At 40.0% G+C, this 8815-nt stretch overlaps 1 long non-coding RNA gene across 1 annotated transcript in view; it reads right to left on the reverse strand.

Moving 5' to 3' along the window:
- The window catches only part of LOC108541162 (uncharacterized), an 11762-nt gene extending 3244 nt beyond the window's left edge, over positions 1–8518 (reverse strand). Inside the window, exons 1-2 of the long non-coding RNA XR_001888886.1 lie at positions 8334–8518; positions 7310–7370 (exon numbers count right to left, since the gene is read on the reverse strand). This is a non-coding gene — a long non-coding RNA (uncharacterized LOC108541162). The remainder of the gene's footprint in view (positions 1–7309; positions 7371–8333) is intronic.
- Between the last annotated feature and the right edge of the window lie 297 nt (positions 8519–8815).

Below are 8815 nucleotides of genomic sequence, written 5' to 3' on the forward strand. Positions count from 1 at the left end.
TTTTTGAGACAAGGTCTCACTCTGTCACCTGAGCTGGAGTGTAACGGCACGATCATGGCTCATGCAGCCTCAGCTACCCTGGGCTGAAGCAATTCTCCCATCTCAGCCTCCCAAGTAGCTGGGACTACAGGCATAAGCCACCTTGCCTGGCTAATTTGTATTTTCTGTAGAGATAAGGTTTTGCCATGTTGCCCAGGCTGGTCTCAAACTTCTGGGCTCAAGAGATCCACCCACCTTGGCCTTCCAAAATGTTGGGATTACAGGCACCGCACCCAGTCCCCAGTAATTTTTAAGAATTCAAAAGGTCCTGAGACCAAAACGTTTGAGAACTATCAGTCTAAGAGGACATAGCTAGACCTATAAATAAGTATACTAATTCTAACCTACTACAATAAGGGCTGTGATAGGAAGAAGCACAGGATAACACGGGGGGATACCTAGTTCAGTCTTGGAGAGTCAAGGAAGGCTCCCTAGAGGAGGCTATCTTTAAGCTAGAATTTGATAGATGAGAAGTTAGCATGCTAAGAGGGATGGAACATCCAAATCAGAAGGAAGAGCTTCTGCAAAGTCCTGGAGAAAAGAAAGAATATGGCTCATTCATGAAAATAAAAGTTATGTGGTAAAGCTAGAAAACAGTTTGTAATAACCTAGGTTGAGCAGATTATATCATTGTTTCAATAAAATAAGCATATCTGTATAATGAAGGGTTAAGAATAGACTCTGGTCTCAAGTATACATAACATTAATAAGAAGAAAAAAAACAAGCTGGACCTGATCTCTGGTATGTTATATCCATTTATATAAAGTTTAAAAGGGCCACCTTAATAAGTTGACAGAAACACATAATTGGAAGTTGTGATCTATATTCCATGATATCTAAATAGAAGCCAAACTTTAGACTGTCTTTAAAGTTTATATATATATACACACACACACACACACACACACACACACACACACACACACACACATATATATTTAAAGGAATTCTAATGAGATATTTAAAGTTTGACACTTGAATTGGAAACAATACAGGCATACATTTAAAGCCCATATTCTTTATAAATACTTTACTTTCACCCAGATCAGTGGAATTTATCTCATGACTTCGGGTCATGGCCAACAGTGATTTTCTGTAAAAGTGGCATGGATTGTAAGATGGACTTTGCCACGTCTCGGTGGCCTCTTTGTCATCTTTGGCATATGGCTAGTTTCCTGAGTTTCCATTTTTGTTCTGTTTTAATAGTGTATTTGTCCTTCCAGACTACGAAAAATCTTTCAATCAAATGACCCCAAAACCTCCACCAAGAGTGCTGTGTTGGCAGATTTCAAGGTAGGCATACCCTCTGCAGATGAGGCCAGGTAACCAGCAATGTTAGGGGCATGTCTGCACGCAAAGCCCCTGGCTTATTCTATGGGCATTCCTGAGCTGGAACATGGCTTCTGAGAGTGATTTTTCTCTTTTGGGTGGGAGTTCAAAAGAAGCAGAAATAGATATTTCTTACTCAGAGGTTAGATCTGGTATTATTGGTATCTTGGAACAGAAAGCCACCTACAATCACATCACTGCAACCTTTGGATGACAGGCTGCTGTTATGTGTTATGAATTAGGACTCACTGTCAGGAAAACGCAGTGGCCAAAGCCACATTGCTACATTTTACAAGCCTTTTCTGAGGGGCTCTATTTGATTTGTAAATGTTGTTTGTAAGTAAGGTACTCCAGAGAATATTTTGCCAAGGATTATTTCTGTTAACTTGTTTGTAAGTCTGCATACATGTTGCTTTGCCAGTATATCTTTGCTATTATCTGTTGATTTATTTATCTATATATTTTGTGGCTCCTGAGAACTCTGAAGGGCAAAATTATACAACCATGGGTGGATAATAATGTGACAGGGATTTCTGATGTTGTTCTTTGTTTTGTTTTGTTTTTCTTTGAGATGGAGTCTCTCTTTGTCACCAGGCTGGAATGCAGTGGTGCAATCTCGGCTCACTGCAACTTCCACCTCCCAGGTTCAAGAGATGCTCCTGCCTCAGCCTCCCAAGTTGCTGGGACTACAGTCATGTGCCACCACACCCACCTAATTTTTGTGTTTCTAGTAGAGACAGGGTTTCACCATGTTAGCCAGGATGGTCTTGATCTCCTGACCTCGTTAGCCACCCCCCTTGGCCTCTCAAAGTGCTGGGATTACAGGCATGAGCCACCGCATCTGGCTGTATGACAGTTTTTATAGTCTATCATATTTTATGTTAAGGCATTAGCAAAAAAAAAAAAAAAAAAAAAATAGGGCATCAAAAACATGTCAAAGCAAATAAAACTAGTTTGAAAATAAAATCGACTCTGAAACTGTAGACACTGCCCATATCTCCCAACACATTTTTAAAACAGTAGATATTTAAATATGCTGTATCTCCCCTGGAACTAGCATTGTGTCTGAAACCCACTGGGTACACAATAAATGCTGAATGAGTAAATGAAAGAGTCACAATTCTATGACATAGAGATGCTAGATATCCACATTTTACAAATGAGAAAATTGAGACACAATGCAGTGAAGTAGCTCGTCCTTGTTCAATAGCTAATAAATAGGACTGGGTTTAAAGTTGGGTAACCTGACTATAAGCTCACTTAATTAACCTCGCATCATACTACACATACCACAACATTATACTAGTGACAATTTTTGGAGATTATTTATATTTAGGTAGTGTGTCATTTTCCCATCAAATATATTGGTTGAATATTTAATAATTGTTTTTCAGTATGGAAAGAAATCAGATACACAAATATTAGTGTAACTTCCTTGCTGTCAAGAATCACTTACTGGGATAATTTCACAAGTGACCGTCGAGCTCTCAGAGGACACTTTGCACATGTGGAAGACAAGCACAGGAGTCCTCATGTTCCAAGGACCTCAGTAGCCCCTCTTCCACACTCCCACCCTGCGTGCCACTACTTAATGCTGCTATCATTATGAAAGTAAAATACCTTTCCGGATCAAATGCAAAATTGTCTTTTACAATTACCCTTTGTTTCACTTTGGTTTGCTTTCAGTCATGATGATTAACATATTATAAAGTTTCAAATACTTAAAAGGAAGTAGATTTTTATATTTACCACAGGAGGGCATCTGGTTTAAAACGTTAAGAAATGACAGTTTTGTCACGTTTTCTCCAGGTTGTGATACTCTCCGTGAGTGACAGTCATCACAACCTTCCTGTGCCTGTTTCGTGTTCTGGAGTGCACAAGCATGAGCGCTCAGAGGCATGCTGTTTCTGAGGCCTACTGCACCCAGGGAAGGCTGAACTAACATTGGGCACATGGGGGCTGTGACAAGTCTGGGTATCATCCCATGCTGTTTCTGTTTGTGCTGTACTGTACTGTTTCCACTGTACCGCCAGTGGAATCTTTCTGATCCTATGGCCACTAGAGTGGCCAGATTCTCGCTCCCTAGTGTGGATGAAGAAACCGTGGTTCTGGGGTATTCAAGAAGCTGTGTCAGGCTGGGCGTGGTGGCTCATGCCTGTAATCCCAGCACTTTGGGAGGCTGAGGCGGGAGGATCACCTGAGGTCAGGAGTTCGAGACCAGGCTCGCCAACACTGTGAAACCCATCTCTACTAAAAATACAAAAATTAGCCGAGCATAGTGGCATGTGCCTATCGTTCCAGCTACTCTGGAGACTGAGGCAGGAGAATCACTTGAACAGGGAGGCAGAGGTTGCAGTGAGCCAAGATTGAGCCATTGCGCTCCAGCTGGACAACAGAGCAAGACTCTGTCTCAAACAAAACAAAAGAAAACAAACAAAAAGATATGCCATCTGATTCCACATGGAATCTGTGACACTTCACAATCTTTTGTGCTACATTTTGGCCAGTGAACTTTCCTTTATTCTCCTCTAAAGAATGTTAAGTTCTCACCATACACACATACAGATGGTAGTTATGTGTGGGGCTGGAGATATTGATTCATTTGATTGTGGTAATCATTTCACAATGTATATGTATATCAAATCATCACATTGTATACCTTGAATATGTAAAATTTTATTTGTCATTTACACCTCAATAAAGCTGGGGAAAAAGACGTTGAAAATACCCTTTCTCTGGTTTCCCATATTTGCACTTCTTCCTCCCTGGAGAGTAAGGCCTTTGAGGGGAGGGACCAAGTATGTTTTTCTCATCATTGCATCTCCAGCGACTCCAGCAGTATCTGCTACATGGCAGATGCTTGCTAAAGATGTGCTGATTGAATGAATGTCTAAACTACCAAATAAATGGCTATCCCTTTGGGCCCAGATATCACAATATGAAAACTTTGTTTTTCATCTGGTATCCGTATATGACTTTACTTTTTAAAAGTTCACACACATATGGAAAGACTTCACCTCTGCAGTAACTAATCCATAAGCAACTATAGAATTCTAAAGAACCAAGTTCTGTCCAGAAATGGCAAATTGAAATGCCATCTAAGGGGAAATCAGATACTTGCTGACCATGGGATTTGAGAAAAACTTCCCACAGTTTCCCAAAGCACAACTTCGATTGTATCACTATTTTAAAACCCAGTGGTTTTCAGATGCTCTTGCCCAGCTCCTACTGATGAGAGGGTGAACGCTGCGTATGCTGACCATGCTGCAAATGAGAAGCATAAAGACGAGAGGTGCCAAGGCAGGGGGCTTCATGGCAGCCCTGATCTTTTGGTCTGTTCCCACCCAATTCTACCATATTCTAGTTCGTAACATGGAGCAGGATTGGGGCACATCTGTACTAAATGTCAGGCTTCATGGAGCTTCCCAGAAGGAATTACACAAAGAAATTACATCTCTTGAAGTGTCTAATCCACCTGTGCTCATTTCCCATGACTGTTGTAACAAATTAACATAATCTTAGTGGTTTAAAACAACATGAATTTATTATTTTATAGTTCTGGAGGTCGGAAGTCCTATAGTCAAGGTGTTAGCAGGGTTTTGTTTCTGCTGGAGTCTTTAGGGGAGGATCCATTTCCTTGCCTTTTCCAGCTTCTAGAGGCCACCCACATTCCTTGGCCCATGGCCCTCTCCTTCCATCTTCACATCTCTCTCTCACCACTGCTTCCATCATCACATCTCATCTCTGACTCTGACACTCCTGTCTCCCTATTATAAGGACCCTTGTGATTATATTGGGCCCATTCACATAATTCTGAGTCACCTCCCCAGCTCAAAATCCTTAATCACACCTGCAAAGTCTCTTTTGTCAACTAAAGTAACATATTCACATATCCCAGGGATTAGAATGTGAACATTGCAGAGGGTAAGAGTGTCATTCTGTCTACCACCCCACCTGTCTGCTTTCTTCCTATCAGCCTCAAAAAGTGCCCTGCAGATCCTCCACTCTCCAAGGCACCTGGTGACAGAGTACACTCACTGGTTGCTGGAGGCATCCTCCTTCTGAGCTTTCCTGGTGTTCCCAGGTGGATGCAACTACTTGTTTGTCCACACTCCTTTGTGCAACCTGGATTGTTCAGGGCATCCCCTTCTGCTGTTGGACACTATATTCGTATGTGCATATGTTACTTTCCTGATAAGCTGAGCCAAGAACCAACTTTGTGCCCTCCTAGGGCCTAGAATGATGTGAGGCAGATTGCTGTGCTCAATTATTGCTGTTAGTGCTTAGCAGGACACACAAGACATGTCTCCCTGAGCCTGGTGCCATACAGACGTTCCTCTTAGAGTCCAAAGACAGCACTCCTCACTGCCACCTCAGAGCACTTCTGCTAGTGAGTGGCATCTTCCATTCCTGTGAGCTGGGAGGACTCCACAACTGCTGCCCATTTAGAATACTTCATCCCCAGGGACTGCTGGTACCCTGGGAAAGGAGCCGGCATTTATGTCTGCAGCTTCCCACCTTCTGCAAGCAAGCTTGTTATTGTTTTGCTGTTTGCTGTGGCAGTGGCTGCTGTTCTGCAGTGCCAGCTGAGAAGCTTATCTCCAAGCAGCCTTGGCTATTTACACTATAATTCTTTTCCCCTCAGGATGCCATCCTCTACATGTGTCGGCATGACTCACTTGGTACTTGTACTTGGTAAAAGCCAGAGTTTAATGAAAAGACACCGGTTGAGAACTTTGCAATCTCATTTGCAGCCACATCCTGAGTAGGACTTGCCTTAACTCAGGTGGAATCTTTCCTCCCCAGCAGTAGAGAAATGCAGAAGTACAACTATCCAACTGCCAAGTACTAGGCAAGACTTGGGGCTGGGGTTGAAGTGCATTAAAGGGCAGGCATGTGAAAGAATAAAAATGAGAAATCAAAGTTTCTGCTCTTACAGATTTCAAAATCATTTGGGAAGAAATATAAGTTACTAAGTAATTGCAAAATTTTGTAAAATCTTCTAGAAGCAAAATGTAGAGCTGGGGAAAAAATGTGGATCCTTTTCTTATAGTCTACATCTGGATAAATCCAAAATATTGTAAGTAAAGTCTTAAAATTACCAGAAAAAAAACCCTGAGAGAATTTTTCTTATATCATTTCAGAATGGTAATGGTCTTTCTAAGTATAATATAGGATGCAGAAACCATATGAATGAAAGAAGAGGTAAATTTAATGACAAAAAACGTTCCCATGGTAAAATGTACAATATGAAAAGTCAAAAACCAAATGCCTATCTGAGAAAAATATTTGTAAATCATATTACAGAAAAAAGTTAATTTCCCAAATGTATAAAGAATATGATATGGTTTGGATTTGTGTCCCACCAGCAATCTCATGTCAAATTGTAATCCCCAATGTTGGAGGAGGGGTCTGGCGGGAGGTGACTGAATCATGGGGGAAGATTTCCTCCTTGCTATTCTCATGATAGTGAGATCTCATGAGATCTTGTTGCTTAAAAGCATGTAGCACCTCTTCCTTATCTCTCTTCCTCCTCCGCCCATGTGTAGATGTGCCTGCTTCCCCTTCACCTTCTTCCATGATTGTAAGTTTCCTGAGGCCTCCCCAGCCATGCTTCCTGTACAGCCTGAAACTGTGAGCCAATAAAACCTTTTTTCTCTATATAAATGACAGTCTCAGGCATTTCTTTGTAGCATTGTGATAAAGGAGTAATACAGAATACATACAAATCAATAAGAAAAACACTAACCATCTACTAGAAAAAATGGGCAAAGCATATAAGCTGACAGTGCACAGAAAAGGAAATGCAGATGGCCCTTAAACATACGCCAAGATGTTCAGCCTTACATATAATAAGGGACATGGAACTAAAACCACACAGAGACGTAATTTTTAAATTACATTAAATGGGTTAAAATTTAAAAGTTTGAAAATACTTACGTTTTGAGGAATCAGCAGCCCACCCATCTAGTACTGGCAGAAGCACATACTGGTACAACACCTGTGGGAGGTAAGTTTTTAAGATCTTCCAAAATTACAAACATGCATGTCCTGGACTCAGCAATTTGCTAGAAATTTATCCTATGGATGGTCTCTAACCTGTGGGAAATGACATATACAGAACTCTATTTACTACAGCACTGTTTATATTATCAAAAGACTGGAAGTCATCATTGACAGAGGAGTGATAAAAATAGAAGAGTGATAAATTATGATATTCACACAAAATGGAATTCTATGCATTGCTCAAAAAGCAATAGGGATACTCCTTATAATGATTATGGAAATATTTCAAAGATATGCTAAGTGATAAAAGCAAGATGACAGTTTGCTCAGTGTGCTGCCATTAGTATACAAAAGAAAGGAGGAGTAAACTGCTAGCTATTTTCAAGAACAAGCTCAATATATTTCTACCGGTTCTTTTTGCTCATGCTGTTCTCTTCACGTAGATTGTGCTTTCTCCATCTCTGCCTGTTGAAAAATATAGTTCTTCCAGGACAATTTCAAATATTTCCTCCTTTATGAACCTTTATTGATCTCCTGAGTTAAGCACTCTCTCAATTGAACAAATCTAAAATTATTAGGAGAATAGTTTTAAGGTTCAGGATGAGAGATCCTTTCTGAGACAGACAACCCCCATGAACTCATAAAGAAAGAAGCTTGGTCTAACCTTATAAGAAATTTAATCATTTGTATGGTCACAGACATAATAAATAGACATAAATACAAAATCTAACACACTGAGAGGTAATATCTGCAACATATATTGATGACAAAAGCTTATTATCCAGATTATATAAAGAGCTTCTAAAAGCCAGTAAAGATAAAAACAATAGTCCAATAGGAAAAAAGACACATCTTAAAGAGTTAAACCAATAAAGAAAGAAAAGCAGTTTAAAAGGTGCTTAGTTTTAGACAGTAAATATTTATCTCCCTTTGATGAGTAAAAAATAAGAAGGCTTACCTTATGATGTGAGGAAAGAGGCAATGATGCGGCAGGAGTATAAATTGTTAAATTCTTTTCAGCGGGTAATTTGGCAGGAGTCATCAAATGTTAAAATTAGGTATCACCTTCAACCCATCTGTTTGGCTTCTAGATCTAGGCATCTGTGCTCAGAGAAACATATAAGAAAAAGTATAGAAGCACTTACAAGCATGGTCATTGCACACTATTTATAATAGAAAAAAACCAAACACCTCCTAAAGGACCATCAAGAGGGGAAAGAGTAAATGAACTATGGTAGATTCAGTCTATGAGCTACTGTGTAGCAGTTTTTTAAAATACATTTTTAAATATTTGAAAAGAGCTCCAAAGGGAAAATGCCATTTGCACAACACAGTATATAAAATATTATTCTATTTATGTGGAGAAGATACATGTATACAGTCAGCCCTCCATATCCACCAGTTCTGTATCTGTGGATTCAACAAACCATGGATTGTAAT

The sequence above is a fragment of the Rhinopithecus bieti genome, unplaced genomic scaffold (genome assembly GCF_001698545.2).
Source record: "Rhinopithecus bieti isolate Rb0 unplaced genomic scaffold, ASM169854v2 scaffold_18354, whole genome shotgun sequence".
Classification (NCBI taxonomy): Eukaryota; Metazoa; Chordata; class Mammalia; order Primates; family Cercopithecidae; genus Rhinopithecus; species Rhinopithecus bieti.